This window comes from Eptatretus burgeri, chromosome 10, assembly GCF_056783735.1.
Source record: "Eptatretus burgeri isolate ZD-2024b chromosome 10, Ebu_testis_v1, whole genome shotgun sequence".
In the NCBI taxonomy this organism is placed as follows: Eukaryota; Metazoa; Chordata; class Myxini; order Myxiniformes; family Myxinidae; genus Eptatretus; species Eptatretus burgeri.
This window is the reverse complement of record NC_140970.1, coordinates 48,499,319-48,516,990: the sequence shown is the minus strand read 5'-3', so window position 1 is coordinate 48,516,990 and position 17,672 is coordinate 48,499,319. Positions and strand designations below refer to the sequence as shown.

Sequence of the window (17,672 nt, the reverse complement as noted above, 5' to 3'; positions counted from 1 at the left end):
TGCCCTACATTTCACCCGGGGCTTATAAAAGGGGTAGCGCGGAGCTGTTTGACTCTCTCGCTTCGCCCCCAGTCTCGCTCTTCTCCCGAGCACAATTGGTGTGCGATTGCCAGAACGCGCTTCTTATTCTTCTTCGAGAGCCTGATCCGGGGTGACTGCCGTCTTTCGAAACTCCGTGCCATGCTGTCGACGCACGTTTCCACGCCCCCGGCAAAGTAATTAAGCAGGAGATAATGCGCCACATCACAAGGTGGGGACGCTCAGGCAGAATGTCCCATAGAGGTACACGTTACACATATAGCCCTTTACACAGCTAGGTTCAGGATCTTTCTCCTCACGTACCTATTCTACTCTTTCTCTCTATCCACCCCTCTACCCCATCTTCTTCAAATGCACAAAGAACATCATTACTGACTCACAATCCCATTTTCTTCTGGCACAACACCGCACCCCCCCCCCCCCCCACATTGCACTACACCACACCTGAGACACAACCAGTAATCCTCCCACCTACCTCACCCTAAGCATTCTTGGCTGTGTTGGTGTGCCAACCATGCCAGGGATTCAGAGGGTGCGTATGTACGTGTGTGTGTGTGTGTGTGTGTCTTAGCATAAATCAAGATTGTAGAAGATATAACGGGATAACTCTGCTCTGTCGTCTTTTGTAAGATTACTTGTCTTTTGCTGCACCCCACAAATTCCTTGCTATCCCCCGCTGTACATAAAATAAAACCCCATTCAATGTGCCACATACTTGTCCTTGCTTGATTGTAAATAAATGCTATGTATAGCAATGTTCCCAGCTTCTTTTCGTGTTTTCTTCCATTGGTCCAGTACGGCCCGCACCCTTGTTTCGCCGGGACGTTATTCCACAACGATCTGTTTTCTGGACGGTTCATGCTCGGCAGTCCTGCTCAGCTACATCTGATGTGGTAAGGTGATCCAGTTTGAGCAATTGCGGACCGAGGGCATGTCCGCTGGTAATTATATCACGTGACTTTTTGAGAAACGGTATTAGATGGAGGACCCGAAGTCACGTGGTCGAGTTATTGGTGTTCACGGTCGATTAACGACCCGCCAAGTCACAAAGTTATTCATGTGCGACAGCCTGCGATTCCGGAGAGTCTGGTAGGAACCAGAGATAGTTCACCCCTCGTGGTCTTAGCCCCGACCCTGGGTCTGCAAATTGTATTAATTTGTCTTCTCCATATCTGTACCAATAAGAGAGTGTGTGTGTGTGTGTGTGTGTGTGTGTGTGTGTGTGTGTGTGTGTGTGTGTGTGTGTGTGTGTCTGTGTGTGTGTGTGTGTGTGTGTGTGTGTGTGTGTGTGTGTGTGTGTGTGTGTGTGTGTGTGTGTGTGTGTGTGTGTGTGTGTGTGTGTGTGTGTGTGTGTGTGTGTCCTCCATAACTCAAAAAACATGAAAGTTCACAGGCACACCAAGGAAACTCCAAGAAAGTACATGAGCAAAAACTGGGTGTTTGGATTAATGAAAACATCCCTTTTGAAGATGATTAACAGCCTTGTTTGATCATATCCTTTATCAGGCAATCCTCGGTCACCACGCTCTCTGGGGTTTGAAGCCACCATGTTTTTTGGCCTGCTCAACCATACCTCGACTTGGAACAGGCCACAACGATTTCTTAATGATAAAGCACTCAAAATGTCCCCCCTCCACTTTCCTTCCTGATCTTCAAACCTACAAATAGCTGTATTTATGATGGTCGAGTTATTCATGTCTAAGTTCAGGCTGAGCTGATGACGTCGTGGGTCAAACCTCGGATAGATGCAAAGCCACGCTGGTATTCTTCTAATAAAGATGTCTAAATGAATTTTTTCACTGAAGTTATGCACTTTGCCACATGCTTGATGTTAAGCGGTTAGATCATGTCAGGATTGTACATGGTTGCTTTAGACATCGTGTTTTACGATGTGGGAAAGGATTTTCTCTTGAGAAATGTACCATGTAACTAGTTTTTGCTTTGAGCGGCCTCACATTTCTTTGAACTTAAATTCAATTTCTGTTTTCACTTTGTCACGAAAGTAGCTTTACACTCAAATGCAGTAAGGTTTGTAAAAAACCTGGTGTTTATAAAAGTTTACATTGTATTGTGGATTTATCCATATAAAGCAACATGAGTGGAGGAGCTTCCATAAGCTTCATGACCGTCTCAAGTTCTATTCGATTTCTGTTTCACTTTTGGTATTTGCTCATGTAGGTTCAGACAACTAAAACAATTTCCATCAAAACCCATTGAAATTTGATGAATTCAGGTCGTATAGAGATTTTGTATCAGGGGATGTGAGGCTTCTCAAATGTTCTAGGTGACCTCAGGGCCTTGCTCAACTCAGATTTGATTTTTTTTTTTTTTTTAAGAGTCGCTGACGCCGACACAGGTTCAGAGTCGACTGCAACAAATTGTGACAGTCCAAAAAACAAAAGACAAAAAAAAAGCCTTCTTCAACTATCTACAATTCCAGCAATCTCTGTGTGTCTGCAACTGCTGTTTCTCGAGAACCCCTGGTCCGATCTAATTGAAACTTGCCAGGAATATTGCTGGGGACCCGAGGATGTGCCTTTTCAAGGTTTGGTATTAATTGGACAAGCGGTTCCCAAGTTACGGCCATTTATTTATCAACCAATGACAGGACACGGTGTGATGACGTCACGATGGACGTCACAATCCTTTTTATTTTTTTTGCACAATTGACGTCACAATTGTTCTTCTTCGTTTGATATGACATCACAATTGACGCTGGGACCTGAGTATGTGCCTTTTCAAGGTTTGATATCGTTCTTCTTCATCCGTTTCAGCTGTTTCCCAAGGTTTGAATTAATTGTTCAAATGATTAATTAATCCCAAGGTTTGAAAGTTGTTTTTATTCCACGTACGTACGGGCACGCGAGAGCGAAGGAACGGCCTGTGTGGTTGTTTGTGGAACGCGGTTTGAAATTATTATTTATTTTTGCACATTTTTTTTTTTTACAGGCACATGAGAGCGAAGGAACAGCCTGTGTGGTTGTTGTTTCTGGCACGCGGTTTGAAAGTTTTTGTTTGCACGTACGGGCACGCGAGAGCGAAGGAACGGCCTGTGTGGTTGTTGTTTCTGGCACACGGTTTGAAAGTTTTTTGTTTTTTTTGCACGTACAGCCACGCACTAGTAAAGTGAATGCATTAAATTTCAAATAACCGAGATGGATCTTAAAAGAGACCTACATGATTTAATGCATTCACTACTTGACCTCACGCCCTGTCTCCGAGAAGAACTGTTTATACATAGCGTCTGCCAGATCTGTGTATTTTCGGACGTTTCGCAAGGTTCTCTACAGGGAAAGGGAAAATCCAAAAATGAATGTTGCATGTTCGTGTTCCATCAATCATCCTTTTTTTCTAACTTCAGTGCCAATTCACCCCACCTCCTTAAATCTACCGACTCCTTACCCCTCATCCTACCTCTGCTCTTGGCACCTCTTCACTGTCTTCTGCTTCAGTATCAGCTTCTCCTCTGTTCTCCCAAAGTGTGTGGTGTTCTAACATCTGTGGCCCTCCATTCTAACCCAACTGATAGCTCACTCTCTCAATCAGTATACTCATTATCACAAACATGTTCCTTCCTTCCTCTCAGCACACCTCTCCCTCTTCCCAACCCCTCAAATATTGTACCTCTCCCTGCCCGCTCCCTTCTTCACCATACCTCTAACCAAGTCTCATCCTTCCCCTCTCCCATTGCCCTTCTGCACCTTCGCCATGCCTGCTCTCATCATCTGCCCTCCCTCTCAAAACAACTTTCTACGATTCCCACTCCACTTTCTTTTTTCTACACTTCCCTCTCACTTCTCAAAAACCCACCTCACCCTTCTCCCTGCAATCTTCCCCCTCACATTCACAAAGCTGCCGCCTTCCCCCACCTTCTTTTCAATCTCATCACTCCACCTCCTCCAATCTTCAACTGCTCTCTGCCCCCTCTCTTTTTACTCCACCCGGTACCTCACCCACTCACCACACAGCCTGTTCTCGTCGGCCTGCCCTCCCCCCAAGCTCTTCTGTAATCCCCCACACTCTTTTAACATCTCTCCTTACCTCCCCTCCTCCCGAGTCCTACCCTCCCCTCCCCTCCACCCAAAACCTCCTCCCCTCCCTCTTCCTCAACAGTGTGGCCCTCAAACATCAAGGGCCTTCGCTCAAACCTGGCAGATCTTTCCATCCAGGTTGCCACTGACAAACTAGACAATCTGATCAACAGAAACTTTCCTCCTTCAAGACATCTCTGACTCCCAAGTATCTCTCCCTGGTTACTTCCTCCCGTATGACAGACCTGAACCTCGTTCTGGTGGCGGAGTTGCTCACTTCAAAGACTATTCCTTACTCACCATGCACTGCCATCTCTCGCCCCCCCCACATCCCCAGGAATACCAATGGCTACAGCTTCCCTTCCTCTCCCACGTCATGTTTATATGTGTTGTACCGTCCACCAAACAGTGATGACTCCATCTACATTTCACTCTCTGAAAACATGGACCAACTTCTATCCTTTCATCCCAACTCTCCCTTCTTCAAACATGGTGACTTCAATTGTCATCATGCCGGTTGGCTGGGTGGGGGTACCTCTCTCACCTGCGACGGCACTTCAGCAAAAGACTTCTGTGACTGATACAATCTGTCAACTTCCTGACCCGGATCTCAACAAATTCCCCTTAACACATCCCCGAGTCTGGCATTTCACTCCAGCTGACTGGCAGGGACTTCAAGCAGCCATCACACTTCTAGACTGATCTCCCATCTCTACTTCCTCTGACAACTCATCCTGGGAATTATATTCAAAGAAATTTGCTCTCCCTCATGCAGAGATTTATCCCCTCTCGTCTTCAGTTGTCATACCCTTCCTCCACACTGAAGCTTTTGGCAAGGCAGTTGTCCTGAAACAACTTCCCTTCGCCTCATAGAAGGTTAATCCAACTGAAGGCAATCTCAGTTCCTTCCACAAAGCTTGTAACAAGTGTGTGTGTCTACCCTCAAGAGAGCCAGAAAGCAACATCTTTCTCATCTCAAACCTGTCTCCCACCAAATCCTGGTGACATCTGGATGTCTGTTTCTGGTGAATGTTCCACCTCCATTCCCTCCCTTACCTCAAATGACCACACAGCTGACACTGCATGTGAAAAGGCTGAACGCCTAAACTCCATGTTTGCTGCTACATCTTGTGTGCCAAACCCATCACTTTCTGCACCCACCTTACCCAGTCACACCCAGTTGTTCCTGGACACTGTCCTTTTTGTCTGACAAAGTGGAGAGTTTGCTGTCAAACCTTGACCCCAGATTCTGTAACCAGTCCAGACAGCATCAGCCCACGTATCCTAAAAACCTGTCCTGCTGCTCTGACTCACTCGCTCTGTTTTATTCACCTTCATTTGCTTAAGGTCATCTGCCATCTACTTGAAAATCAGAAAACATTACCGCTATGCATAAAACAAAAAAGGTGCAAAAACAGATCCCTGCAACTACAGACCAATCAGCAGCAAGGTTATGCAATCCATCATTGCTTCTGCAATCAAATCCTTCCTCTTGGCCAATACATTGATTTCCAATCATCAATTTGGATTCAGACCAGGTCACTCTACCCTGGAGATGCTGTTTCTGATCTCCCAAAAATGGATGGAGGTCCTCAATGCCAGACATGAAATCAGAGCCATCTCCCAAGACATATCATGTGCTTTCAATACGGTCTGGCACCCTCACCTGCTCAACAAAAACTCTTCCTATGGTAGACAAGGATAAGGACATCTCCTCTCATTGCTTGCAGACTTTCTCTCCCGTCACAGCCACCTTGTGGCCCTAAATGGAGTTCTCTCATCCCCTCTTCCTGTCCAGGCTGGAGTTCCTCAAGGCAGTGTTCTGGGCGTTGTTCTTTTTCTGGTTTTCATCAATGATCTCTCCGACTCGCGAAAATCCTCCTTACCTCTTTGCTAATGACAGCACCCTCTGCCGTACCATCTGTCATCCCTCAGACCGGTAAGCAGCAGCTTCTTTGCTCACTGCAGATCTGGATAAAAATAAAAATAAAAATCACAAACTAGTCCAACACGTTGAACATGTCTTTCAATCCTGACAAATCTCACACTCTCACTACGTCTCTCCAAAAGGACCGTCTGATCGCTGTAGTGTCTATCTTGTTTACCTGTGTACCCCCACCCCTCTCTCTTCCACAGATCTCCTCATGTCTCTGTTTCCCACTGTTTTCTTCCTCCCCTCGTCTCCTGCTCCCCTTGTTCTACGTTATGCGTGTTAGCTCTCATACGAGCCTCAACTGTATCTAACAAAAAAATAAACCAATGTCACCCACAGGGTGACCTGTATCTTGCCAAAAGGTGACCACGTGTGACTTCTTTAAGGTCACACTGAGGTGAACAGAGCTGCTATCCACCAGGAGCGACTCCTTGAGGAATATCTGCCTACGAGAGATTCCGATGAGAATCGTTCAGAGTAACCATGAAAAATATGCGTTTGCCTCATAACGTCACAATGTCTCAAGCTTGACATATCCAGAAAGCACTCATCGAGGTGTTCAATTTGAGGTACTACACGATATGGTTCCTAAAACTTGAAAATTTGACCTTGGGGTCAAATATGTTTGACCTTAGGCGCTAACCATGAAGGTCAAGGCCAATCGCCACCAAAAATTAATCAGCTGAGCGCCAGACCATGAACTATATTCCCATTAAGTTTGAATACGATCCGATCAAAATTACTCAAAAAATAAGGGTTTCGTCGACTCCCCCGATTTGCGACAAAGTGACCTTGACCTTTGACCTTCAAAATTTTATGCGCTGAAAGGGACCTCTATAGGCCTCCGATATGCGAAGTTACAAAAATTTCCAATGATAACTGTGCTCTGCATAATTTTTTATACATGATTACAGACAAACAAACAAATAAAAAATAAAAAAAATACAAGCTGACTAACATATCTTGCAAAAACTGTTTTGGCAAGATAATTATTCATAAATAAATTAATTTATGGCCTGGACAGACAAAGCGGTCATGGACCGGTAGTTGTGAAATCAGTCACTGTGACCTTGAGACCTGAAAAATAATAGGCTTTTTTCTTTTCGTTGGTGAAACAATTCAGTGAGCCAATATGCAACTTCTGTTCTCCCTTTCAAGTTAATCAGATGAAAATTGACAATATTATGCGACTGAACCTAATTAGTCTTCTCCCGATTCTCACAGTAAAGGTTTGTTGAACATTTGAAGCTCAAATGGTGAAAAAAAGAAGAAAACACACACACCCCTCTTTTTTTCATTTTCTGTTTCTCACAATTCTAACACAAGCACACACACCACACACCTGACAGCCTCACCATGCAGCTTGGTGAGACTTTGTGACCCTCTGCTGCCAGGAGAGAAGGCCTGAGCTTTTGTGAACACTTTGTAAGGTTTCGCCTGTTAAGGACGACAGCCAGTTTTGTGGGATCGAGGAACGTGCCTGGTGTTGGCTTAATGGTTAGGGTGATCGGAGTGGAATCGTAGGATCCCGAGTTCAAATCCCACAATACTGTTGAATTAATACCAGGTGGGGTTGACTGCCTGTCATCCTTCCGAGGTCTACGAAATGAGTGCCAACTTGCTGGTATCCTGTGTTGGAGTGGCAACCCATCCAGGATTGTGCCCAAGAGCCAAGGAGACTGCTTAGGCACCACCAACGCTCTGAAGAGTATGGTACCGATGGATGGATGGGTGGGTACCTCCTCCTCGGTAGAACGCATACCCCCGCCACGTAATGCCTGATACACAAGAACATATCAGGCCCAATAATTTTTTTGAAATATCGTGCTATACAGTAACTATATCATTTGTGGCACCATCTCTGAATGGTGAAGAATCACCTTAAAAATTAAATAACTTGCATCCAGATCCGGATCTTCACCAAAACCTAATCAGTTCATCCTCGTCACACACTGAACCTGTCCACAAAATTTCAACCGGGTTGGCCCACAACTTTGAGATACCTTTATGCAGACAAAGACAGACAAACAGACAAAGGGCTGAAAACAACCTCTTTCACCTTCGGTGGCAGAGGTAAAAATAAATAAACAAATCAAAAATTTTTTAAAGGAGAAATGAAATGGTTTTATTTCAAAACAATTTAATTTCTCCTATTTTTGTGGCAAATATGAATGCCGCTATGTACAGTACGTCCCCATGGGTAAAGTTAAAACAAAAATAAAATTTGATCACACTGATATCACTCCCAACCACTGCCATGTTTCCACATTTCAAGGACCGCAGCATTATAATCACAAACTATTCGGAGAATTAGAAAAAAAAAAAAATATCACGTGCCTAAAGGGTGCTCGTACAAGAACACTGAAGCAGCTCGACGCGAAAGAAAAGAAGAAAGCAACTTTTGTGGGAGAGCTCTTGGGCAATTCAACAGCCAGTGAATACACCTGGCGTGCCCGACTGCACGGAATATGCAGACAATTTACTCGATGCACGGCAGCAGCTGTACAGTCAAGGTTGCACGACCGACCGAGACCCTTTCAAAATCTGAGTTTAGGGACCATTTATTTGGTTTTAATTTAAAATAAAAATTTATATCACATCCAGTTACATTTATATAACAAATTGCACTTCAAGCAGCACAAAAAATAAATAAATAAGAAGGTATGTGGTCAATCAATGAGAAGATCTGTACTGCAACAAAGAACATGCAGCAATTATAAATGGCACCAAATCATATTTGGATATTTCCAGACATGTTGCTATATATTGTGCAAGACTGGTGCAAGTGGGGGGCAATTGATGATGATTGGACTGGCATCACCAAAGTTGTGGGTTCAAATCCAGCAGAAGGAAAGAATATCAAGGATATAAATAAGTTCAGTAATATTACAGTTTGGATTCCAAGCTTCTGGAAGGATAGCTCATCAAGGAAATTGCAACATCAAGCTGTTACCCATTTCCATTTAAACCCAACAGGCTTAAACTGACATTCGAGGGATGGGGGGGGAGGGGTGTTTGGGAATGGAAAATAAATCTGCATGCACAAACCCAGTCTGGGCTGCACGTTATGTGAATCCACCAATCGTGACAGACTGAAATTGCCACAAGAGCATTGGGATGGGCAAAGGCTGCTGATATCCCCCACAATTTTAATTTAACCTTGAAGTAACTAAGCAACCAAACTGCTAACCAGAAAAGAAAAATCTCACCACGATGAATCAACCGAGCTGAATCACTGCATGGAACCGTTCCAACCAAATCAATCCCAATTGCTGTTACATAGGCTCTCTATGTTGGACCTCAGCGGAAAGCCAAAAGTAGACTCCAGGGATTCCAAAGCTACATTCAGCACAACCATAATAATTAGTCACATGCACATTCCAATACGTGTAACTCCAAAACATATACACTTTACATCAGTTTAATAAAGAACATCGAGACATGCAACAGCAATGCAATTAAATAATTAGGAGCTGGTCTGTTGTGTTTCCCATTTCAGCACAAATCCAAACATGCCAGTACTCCAGGGTTCAAATCCTCTATACAGTGGCGATTTATTTCATCATCTAATTAATGTACAAGTGGGCAAACCTGTAAGCATCTCTAGTTAACCTCCTTCACCTTTGGTGGTGGAGGTATGTTTTCACCCATTTCTGTCTGTCTGTGTGCAAAAAATCTCAAAAAGTTGTGGATGGATCCAGATGAAATTTTGTGGGCAGGTTGGGTGTGTGACAAGAATTGATTCAATTTTGGTGAAGATCTGGATACGATTCATAATCATTGACAGATAGGGTCAAAAACAATATACAAGCATGATATTTCAAAAATATATTGGGCCCGATATGTACGCATGGATCAGGCATTATGTGGTGGAGGTACGCGCTCTCCCGAGTGCCCTTCTCCTTCAAAAAGTTTTGGATGGATTATGACAAAACTTGATGGATGAGTTGGGTAGATGACAAGAACAAGCGGATTAGATTTCAATTCAGGTGTGGATGCATATTCAACCCATCAGTGGGATACAAAATGTAAACTGTTCAGCATGGCAGGGGTATACGCTCCACTGAGTACCATTCTAATTTCTCAAGTATTTGTCCTCTTTGAGAGACGGCGCTAACAAGTTAGTTGGTTAGGTGACAAGAACAAGCAGATTAGATTTTGGTTCAGGACGGCAGATCCGGCCTATCAGTGGGATACAAAACGCAAACTGTTCAGGCTGGCAGAGTACGCACTCTACCAAGTGCCTTTCTCGTTAGTCTTATTTAAAAGGTATTGTTATGTTTGTGGTGTAAATGGAGGAAATTCAGAGTAAAGATAGGATTGTACATAGTGTAGCATGGTCCATAGACGAGCTGGAGACATATCGATGCAACCCATGCAGGGAAAACTGTCAGCTTAAGATTTTTACGCGTCACCACACAGGGGTGGTGCTGTGTTAACAACATAGGGTTTAAGGCTAGTTTATACAAGTATGATTTCCCCCTGTGGCCTTTTCCTACGTTTTTGCATTTACAAAGCCAGCTATAAAGAAAAGGAACCATGCTCTCCCAAAACGACAACAGAGCCAAACATTTCCGAGAAGGAAGAAGCCCCTGCCTTCATACCGGCAGGTCACCCCCCCTCCCCCCCCCCCCACCAAGTGACATCAGAAGGGGTGAGATACAGAAAGAGGATGTGATAGTATAGAGACAACAGTCAGAACACATAGGACCTCAACCAGAGAAAAATGGCCGATTCTCATTGTTGCGCTGGTGTGAGTTCATTCACGTACTGAAATCATACGCTCGCCAGTGACTGTTCAGCTGGATCATGAACTTTGTACGTTTCTCAGGAGAAGAGAAGGACAAGACAAGCACATCGCTTAGCCTTGTCTCAGAGGCTCAGCGTTCACCTTGTTGGGTGACCACGGAGATAGGGGCACCCTTTGCTGTGAGCGGGCCTGGTGTTGAGGGATGATGAGCAGCATCGGCAATCTCGAGCACAAGAAGAAACTGTATGGTGGGTTGTGGGCCCCACCCTTGGAGGCCGTCTGCATGAATTAAATCACATACGTGACCGCAGAGGACTCTGCACCATTTTCTGTGCATTTCCCACGCAGTGGTTTCGAGGTTCGTCAACACCAGGCTCCGAAAAGGTCATCTATGGACGAAGAGCTGAGTATCGGCAGAAAGGGAGGATTTTATTTTATTTTTTATCTTTGCCCTCGTCTGTTCTTGTGACAGAGTGGAGATGTCTCAAATGAAGCCTAGTTTTCCCTCATTTCATTTGCACCTTTGGTTTATTTTCATTATAACTCATTGATTTTATGTTCATTAAACCATCATTTGTTGAATTTACTTGTGTTTGTTTATTCATTGTGGGTTCAAGTATAAACCCGTGTGCTCCCGTCTGGTGTGCACCCTCTCCGCCCTGCATCCCACGCGTGCCATAATCTCCAAGAACCTCGGCTGTTCACCTTCAAGTAGAACCATTCGGCTATCTGTCCAGAACACGACAACTGTCAGGAGTGGGATATTGTTGTGGGCCAGGTATCGGCGGCAAGCACAACCGCAAGATGGAGCAGTAGAGTCGGCTCCACCGAACACTCGGAATTGAGATCATACCTTTCCGATAACTCCGAAGGTACGGGTCCCTTACAGGACCGTGAATCGTCAATAATTCAACCGCATGGGACAGGGTTATTTGCCAAACTTCAAAATACCGAGAGCCCCACGTGGTGAGCTAGCGAGGAATTCACACCCTCGACAGAACTCGAACGGGATGAGCCGTTAACGTGCGTAACCCGAGCGGATGGTTACCGAGGTCCCGTCGGTGCAAATGCACAACTACGGCAGCAACGGCCTTTTTAATCCACTAACATGCACCGTTGCGAACCAATGAAGGAAAGGACAAAGACGAGCTGGTACATTCAACAAAATGGATATTTATTTACAATAGGCAGGGAGGGAACACACAGAGAGCAGAGTTAAACCGACTAAGCAATTCAAATAATGTACAGCAAAGAGCACTTAACAATTCCTACTTACAGACGGGGCCCAAGGACACACACACGCACACAAATACCCAAAAGAAGGACCTCAACGGTCTTTATTCGGCTCTCCAGCCGAAGATAGTTCGGCTGGGAGTGAGGATGGCTGGCTACCTGGCTGCGAGCGCGCGGCTGGACGTCCACCCCTTCCCGGAGCTCCGGTTGCCAAAGGACGGACCAGGGCAGCCGAATCCAGAGGAGGCAAGACGAGGTGACCTCCCATGTTGAGTTGGCCGATCGCTTGTCGTACTGTGCCGGACAAGACGCCTCGGATGCGCGGGTTGCAGCCAGACAGAGGACGTGCTCGAGCACACGGGACCAATCTCCTCTCTCTCGACCCGACAACCACGATGCCAATCCGAGTGCCCGGGACAGAGGATGAAGGGCGGACGCCAACCAGCGCGAGCGCAAACGAAGCAGCGAGCGCCAGCAGACAAGGTCAGGCGATCCGGCAGACCAAAAACCAACTCAACTCTGACTCCTTCTGTCGGATCGCACCAAACTATTATTCACCCCTTCTCCAGAGGGGAGGAGCCGCCTGCCATGGACCCGCTCTTGCTCGCTGGACGGTTTTGCTGAGCAAATGCGCTCGTCGCCCCCGTGATTAGCCAAAAGGGGCGCCAAGTCTGCTGATTGGACCGGGGGGGCATGGCGGCCACCATAGCGGACCGCCCCTCAAAACAGGGAGAGTAACATTGTCCTGCGTGGGCCACGCTCATTGGCCAACCGACGGCAACCTCGCTCGCATCCCCCGGATTGGGAAAGACAAACGCCAGGTCCTCTTGAACCCCGCCCACCGCGAGTGTTATGGCATCAGGATGGAGCGAAGGTGTTGTAGATGTAAGTGATGTAAAAATGTAAAAGAAAACCCTGACTATCAAAATAACTCTGCAGGGCACGAACATTTAATTCCCATTAGACTAGGGACGGGTAATATCCATAAACACACACTTACCGATATAACTGTTCTTCAAGGACCTGAATGCCGAGTGTAGTAAGCTTCCAAATTCGTAACAATGTAACCTAACCGGCTGGACACAACAGTATGAATGAGCTCCTCCACCTCCTTGTGCATAAATTCACAAAACAAAGCAAACATGATATAAAACAAGTGAAATCCTTCAATACAGCACGTGTGGTGAAGCAAATGAGTACACTAATGTTAAAATATTCAATTTATGCTTTTTCAATTGAAAAACAATTAAAAAGCGGACTTAATATTTGAAATGTAAAAATCTTATTATTGTGATAAGCACATATATATATATATATATATATATATATATATATATATATATATATATATATATATATATATATATATATATATATATATATATATATATATATATATATATATATATATATATATATATATATATATATATATATATATACATATAACAGAAGGAATGAAATCGTTCGATACAGCATGGCAGGGGGCCGCAAAAGAATGATGTAAAACCAGGACAGCCGTTCACAGTGAGATCACATTCCCACGGAAATCAAATTTTCACAAATATCGATGAAGACTCGCGGATCAAGAAAATGTCGAAATCCGTCAATAAAGCTTTTTAACGTTAATCAAAAAAAGAAAATCGTACAAATTAAAATAAGGAGAAAAATATTATTATTAATGATGTAGTGAACTGATTCGGGTTATGAAACAGATACCTGTGTGTTGCACGTGGATCCGAGGAGAAGAATTCCTTCCGTTCCTCCACGTTTCAACCAATCAAAACGACGCATCGCCTTTCCTCCTTGGTCATTACCATCAGTCAGAGGTTATCGCCGCCTCTCCACTACTTTGACCAATCAAAGCTCGCTCTGATCCAGAGCTTGTCAGAATGCAGCACGAGGTACATCGCCGAACGTGATTGGTCCAATGGTATCAGGTGCAGCCGAGGATTGGCGATGCAGCATGAGGTACACGACGAACACGATTTGTCCAGTCCTTTTTGCTGGAATCCTCGTGCATAACACCGCCCACACAACACACGTGGTGTCCTTTGACCAATCAGGAGCAGTGCAGTTACAGTATCGTTTCCTTCAGCTCGATTGGTCTTGTCCTGCTCGTGATGTTTGTTTTTTTTCGATCTTGTTGAATCTGCGAGGAGATTATTTTTTCGATCTTGTTGAATCTGAGGTCATTTTTTCGATCTTGTTGAACCTGTGAGATTTTTTCGATCTTGTTGAACCTGTGAGATTGTTTTTTCGATCTTGTTGAATCTGAGGAGATTTTTTTCGATCTTGTTGGATCTGTGAGGACATTCTTTTTTCGTTCTTGTTGTAAGTAAATTTCAACTACTAATGCATGATGAAACACTTGTTTATGGCTAATATTAAAGAGAATGATGGCATAAGAAGAACTTAGCTTTCAGCGTTCGGCGCGAAATGCCATGGTGGGCAGAAATGACGTCTTTCGTTCGTTCGTACATGAGAAGGGAGCGTTTCTTGGTTTTTTTCAGTCAAGCAATAAATTCAATGGTTTTCACATATATAACACATTAGTTTCACAAATTTCCATTGAAATACTCGGGTATTTCCGTCAATTGTCACCATTTCCGTCTAGGTTATGCACTGCCATCTACCGGATGGCCGGGGGGGGGGGGGGGACAACGGAGACGTGGTAGACACCGTGGACATTTCAAACTCTGTGCAATTGTATACAGCACACGCGCTGTAATAAGCAATCATTTCAGAGATTCATCAAATGCCCAAAAACCTATTGAGCAAACAGGAACAAAATTAATATAATTTGTACATAACGAGTGTTAGACAGCACTCAAAAATAGTTCGTACTGTAGTGAAAAAAGACGACCATTAATTTGATTAAAAACAAACCCTGATGATGCACAAAAAATACATTTTCAAAATTAAATAATTAAAATCACTCATACGTTGGGATCATGCACATGCATTTAATCACTTAATCAATATATTAAAACTTGCACTGTTGCAATCAGGTAAATATCCATTCCCTCAGTTCTCCCAACCTCTCCCCTCCACCATTGTGCGTGTGTGTCTTATGGAATAAATTAGAACCAGCTCAGATCTCCACCAAATTTTGCGTTAATGCTTGATGTACCAAAGGTCAGGTAATTGGACAAAATAAATAAATAACTCACTCCCAATCCCCTTCGCCCCAAAGTGGGTGGGAGGAGAACAGCAATTTTGACAGATTTTATTTTACCAGTCTGCAAAAATGGCAGGTTCCCATTCTCAAAGGGATGACTGGGCAAGATAAAAACAAAGATAAAAACAACAAGAAGCGAATACTTCGATACCGCGCGGCTGGGGGCAGTAAAAGTCGAGGTTAAGAATGATGAAAGAATTTTGCAGTTATAAAATTTAAATGTAGACACGGTGAATTAGCATGCATGATGGGAAGAGTTGTGACGTTGGACAAATTTCTATTTATAGCCCTCAGATGAAAGGGATGTACGAGGCCATAAGTGTGACAGAAGACACAGAACATAATAGCGCGATGTCGCCGCGCTGTAATAACCACTTGTGTCACAAAAAAAAAAAAAATAAAGAGGAAGAAATCACCTCAAGACGTTTTAAAAACAAAGAACGAGAGTTACAACGCTGCGCGTCAACAACCAACGGAACAGGAAGATTTTCACTTCCTGCTCAGAAAAATCAACTTCCGGCATCGCACAGAAAACCATTCAGCACAAAAAACGTCGCTCTTCTGCATTAACCCCACCCACAACCCACCTGGCAATCTCCGCCCACAATACACCACCTGGAAATCTCCGCCCACAACCCACCTGGCAATCTCCGCCCACAATAAGCGTGACAGAAGACAGGACAGAATAGCCAATGATATAACAGCGCGCTGTAAAAAGGCAAACCGTGTACATTGCTCGTGAACAATCGCCGTCTCCAGACTTGTCATTACTTAAACACATCATCAATCAGAGATAGAAATGAGAATCACTTGTAATAGATTCCTTTCCAATGTATAAAGTTGTTTCGTTTGACCGGTTTAAAAGTCCATTGTGCTTTCATTCTGCAAACAGTTAAAGTAAAGTGAATAAAGAATTGGTGATTAGAATCAACTCTTTATTCGAAAGTTCACCTAATAGTAATTTTTAATGTAAATAAGGCAAAAGTTATAAAATAAAAAAAGGCAGAAGATTCATTCATTACAGTTGCCGAGCAAGCAATTCCAGTACAAGCTGCATTGTTTTGGGTCACGTGACCTGCAATGAGCAGACAATGACCGGCGACTCGCTCAGAAATTTTTCCCACTACCGTGATTTTTCCTGGGAGAAGACTACCGAGTTTCAGCAGCGTGCAAACCTTCAGCTTTCTACCCCACCGAGAAGGTACGAGACATTTATATCAGAGAGTGGGTGGGTGGTTCGAAAGGGCTTTATATATTAAGACACAAAGTTCAGTTAAAATATCTGCTTTAATCAAGCAGAGCATTTAGCACTCTGGATGATAGGATTTTTTTTTGTATGCATTGTACCTGTGTCTGACAAGCAGTCTGGTGTGTGGGTGAGTGGGTGAGCGAGTGGGTGGGTGGGGTGTGAGGGAGAGCGGATGGTGAAATCTCAGATGCTTACCCAAAGCCGATCGTACGTGAGCAACGTGTGCAGACGCACGTTGCTCATGGATGACTGTGCTATGGTGGGGAGGAGGCACGGGCGCCGCCTGCCCCAGACTCATTACCGCCAGGCTACCCCAACCTGCGCCCTCCTTCCCCCGTCCTACGAGCAAACTCAAGAGGAATTTCCTTCGAAGGATCGAACTAAACAAGCACGTGCCTCAAAAACTTTCAACTCTCCTCTAAAATAAATAAATAAATATAAAACACAATTTGAAGAGAGTTAAACAGCATCATCATGATTAAATGGCTGGCATTTAAACAAAAAAGTTTTTTTTTTTTAAAGAGGTCATACTCATTAAAAAGGGCTGAAAGTGGGGGGGGGGGTGGCCAGTAAGCATTTCCTTCAACAGGGTCAAAAGACTCATCCTATCAACACCTGTCAGTCCAAACATTCCCATGGCAGTGCAGGATCCGTCACAATTTTGCTCCAACGACACCAAATTAATGACGAAGACTTTGGACAACCAAACAAAATATCTCCAAGAGAAGAGTTCTTACTGTCAAAAAAAAAAAAAAGTTTGAGCACCCGGTTAAAGTTGTTATTAAAGTTGTGCTGCAGGTTCTTCATGATAACACGTGATTGAACAGCTCAAACAGGGTCCAAGCTCAGCGAGTTGAATGCTTCAAGCGAGATTCCTGGTACTTCCCCCTTTATTGGGGTTTTTTTTGTTTTCTTGTTCTTAATCGATCGATTACTCAACACCGTTTCGGAGCAACTGTGGCCATGACCACGTCCTCCATTCAACGGAATGCCTCCTCCACCTTCACTTAAATTCAAAAACTTTCAACGGAAGCATGACATGGCTGATCGAATGTCATCGCTCTCGGAACAAAAATAAATAATAATAATTAATTTAAAAAAAAGGGGGGAAGAAAGCAAAAGGCAAATCAATGAAACGGGAATCGCCGATGAGTTTCAGGTGCACAGACCTCGGAGGTTCCACCGGCACGCACGACTCGGACAAGATGGGGGGGGCGGTCTTGGTAAATCACGTGACGCTCAAAGGATCATCGTCA

At 44.2% G+C, this 17,672-nt stretch overlaps 1 protein-coding gene and 1 long non-coding RNA gene across 6 annotated transcripts in view; one reads left to right on the top strand and one right to left on the bottom strand.

The window, feature by feature from the left end:
- LOC147018508 (6-phosphofructo-2-kinase/fructose-2,6-bisphosphatase 4-like) overlaps window positions 1-17,672 on the bottom strand; it is a 94,061-nt gene that overhangs the window by 76,034 nt on the left and 355 nt on the right. The window contains exon 1 of one of the 4 annotated variants that reach the window (XM_085898211.1): window positions 15,584-15,603. The exons of 1 other annotated variant lie outside the window; for it this stretch is intronic. The gene's annotated coding sequence lies outside the window, so the exon portion shown is untranslated. Of the gene's footprint in view, window positions 1-9,212; window positions 9,352-13,705; window positions 14,073-15,583; window positions 15,604-17,672 lie in introns of those variants that run through there. 2 more of the 4 variants (XM_085898209.1, XM_085898210.1) reach the window with 2 other exon arrangements.
- The window catches only part of LOC147018507 (uncharacterized), a 13,616-nt gene continuing 10,031 nt past the window's right edge, over window positions 14,088-17,672 (top strand). Inside the window, exons 1-2 of one of the 2 annotated variants that reach the window (XR_015062427.1) lie at window positions 14,088-14,320; window positions 16,192-16,368. This is a non-coding gene — a long non-coding RNA (uncharacterized LOC147018507). The remainder of the gene's footprint in view (window positions 14,321-16,191; window positions 16,369-17,672) is intronic. The other variant, XR_015062428.1, reaches the window with a different exon arrangement.